This window comes from Anneissia japonica, unplaced genomic scaffold (genome assembly GCF_011630105.1).
Source record: "Anneissia japonica isolate Jap-2015-1 unplaced genomic scaffold, ASM1163010v1 scaffold287986_len575832_cov185, whole genome shotgun sequence".
In the NCBI taxonomy this organism is placed as follows: Eukaryota; Metazoa; Echinodermata; class Crinoidea; order Comatulida; family Comatulidae; genus Anneissia; species Anneissia japonica.
In genome coordinates, this window is record NW_022692348.1 from 67,775 (window position 1) to 70,356 (window position 2,582).

At 34.1% G+C, this 2,582-nt stretch overlaps 1 protein-coding gene across 2 annotated transcripts in view; it reads right to left on the minus strand.

Annotated features, from left to right (window-relative positions):
- LOC117100257 overlaps positions 1 to 1,295 on the minus strand; it is a 22,721-nt gene extending 21,426 nt beyond the window's left edge. For both annotated transcript variants that reach the window (XM_033239858.1, XM_033239857.1), the window contains exon 1: positions 1,065 to 1,295. The gene's annotated coding sequence lies outside the window, so the exon portion shown is untranslated. The remainder of the gene's footprint in view (positions 1 to 1,064) is intronic.
- Positions 1,296 to 2,582: the final 1,287 nt, after the last annotated feature.

A 2,582-nucleotide genomic window follows, 5' to 3' on the forward strand; every position in this document is an offset into this window, starting at 1 on the left:
CTATTGTTCCCTTGTTCTTCCATACTTGCCATACTGCAATATTGTATGGTGTAACACATTTCCATCTAATCTAAATAAACTTCAAACACTCCAAAACAAAATCTTACGAATAATCTCTGGCGTCCCACTAAGAACTAGTACTGATCCCTTATTTCATTCTCTAAAACTATTAAAACTTAAAGATCTTAGTAAAATGTATTGCTGTTTCGCAGAAATAGGATTTTCAAAGTTACAAATATATTTATTATAAAGTGTCTTATACAACAAGTAGATAAAATATGTTTTGTGGAAATGTGGGGAAAATATTGAGGCCTAAGTGCAAGGAGTGTCAACACCACCATGGTCGGGGAAAATAAAATAAAAAAAATCCCGAAATGGCACTTCCAGAAACGGTTTTCAAAGGGTGACAGCAAGATGTATATCAAATATGAAAATTTAAAAAAAAACAGGAAGGCCCAGGGTACACCTTCCTCAGCGCCATTATGTTTGAGGATGAGTGAGGGAGCTGAAAAAATGGGGATGTGGAAAAGTTAAATGGCCGAAAATAGCACTCAAGGGCTTTGACATTTTAATACCGTTCAATTTTAAGTAGACCAAATCTGTTTTTGTGAAATTGTGATACAAAATAGAGGGAGAGTACCAGGAATTTTAACACCACCTCAGTCCCACCTTTGTCTTTAGGACTGCCTTAACAATTTGAGAATGTGGCCGGAAAATGACACTCTCAGAAAAACAGGTCTTATCCTACATTGATAGACGTTCAATTTTAATACACCAATGTTTTGTGAATTTGTGATAACAAATAGCCAGCATTTCTACCTGGTAAACTGATGGCAAGGAATAGGCACGATTCCACTTCAGCATGGAATAAGTTTATTCAGGTACAGCAGATATTTACGAAATAGGCCTATCTAACACTGTACCTAGGATCCTGGATAGTAGATATTTACGAAACATCCCAGAAATGCATAAAGAGCAATTGACTACACATTAACCCCTCCCCTGACACTCCATTAAAACTAGAAATTGGTGCGCTTAATTTATACGGTATGCCTAATACTTACTTTAGACTCCTACTATAACCAACTCACTCTTGAAAATATCAAAGCTCCATTATCGATAATATTTGTTGAATGGTAATTGTAACAATTGATTTTTTCCCTTTTTTTCAAATGTGAAATTCTTGCTAGACACTAACTGGATTACTAGCTAGATTGTTATACTTCCTTGTTTGTTATATTGTAGCGTTTTAGGAAGAGCTCCGCAGTTATATATTGTTTTGGGTGCATATTTAAGGGGAGTTTGTTTATTTAGCAATCAATAAAAGTATGCAAATTTGCCGTTGTACATCGGCTAAACCTATTATGACAGTACATTGTATAGTATTGTAAATGTACGGCTCATTTGTGACGAAAACGAAAGGAAAAAATCGTTAGTGATTCAGTTCAGATCGACACTACCTAGCTATTTGACATGACAGGCCTACTGTCATGTGAATTGTAGTGAGATGACGTACAATACAATACACATACCGTAGTTCCTACGGTAGATCATGTGTCTGGAATAGCCAGCAGTGATTGGCTTTCGTTTGTTGTAATCATGGTGCATGATTAATAAAATTAAACACTCACAGGTGTTTATTGTTGAAAAAGGTTTTGAGGGGGCGTTTATTCTATGTAGGGGTTCATTCATTCATTCATTCATTCATTCATTTTTGTGTTAAATTGATACGTATTCAAATAAGCGCTGTATGGCGTGGAACTACAACTCATAATTACCGTCAAAATGTATTATTACTTGTTCATACGGACTTATTGATCCCAACCAGGTTACTGGAGTAGGACACTCAGATAATCCGACACGAGCATGCATCGGCTATGCGAGGAAAACCGGTTTTGCTGAAATCTCCGAGGTTTAGAGGTAGAGTAACCGAAAACACCGAAGGAGGCAAGAAAATTAGAATATTAGAGTAGTACAAGTTATGAATTATTGAACTAGATCCATTAAATAATTTTGTTAATATTTCTGAATTGCTAAAATTTAATATTTATGAATTATCCGATCATTAATTATTAAAAGTAGGTTCACTTTAATAAATTCAACTGTAGTTGAATTTAGTGAAGTCATAATAAAAGTTTCTGAATTGCTAAAGATTACTAATTACTTATGAATTATTATTATAAAAACTAAGTCCATTCCCAGATCCGCGCAAATTATTTTAGTGAAGTGTATATTAAGACTAGAAAGTAATACATGTAAAAAAAATATCAAGTAATACAATGCACGCCATGGTGTTGGGATTCAATATTTCGACATTAATTATGTCATCATCAGAAATGAAAAAATATCCATATTTACAAGATGCAACAAATACCAACAGTGTCTAACCAATCAAAACATTGCCTCCAGGTGACATAGTTGTGATTTAAACTAAAGATCAAAGCATTCTTACTCTACGATCAAAGCTTACCTACAAAAACAAAAACAAAAATCTCCTTTGATGCTTTGAGCCCATTGTTAAGCAACCAAAAGCTTATTTACTAGCCAGCTTGTAAATATGGATAATTTTTTATATTCCTGAT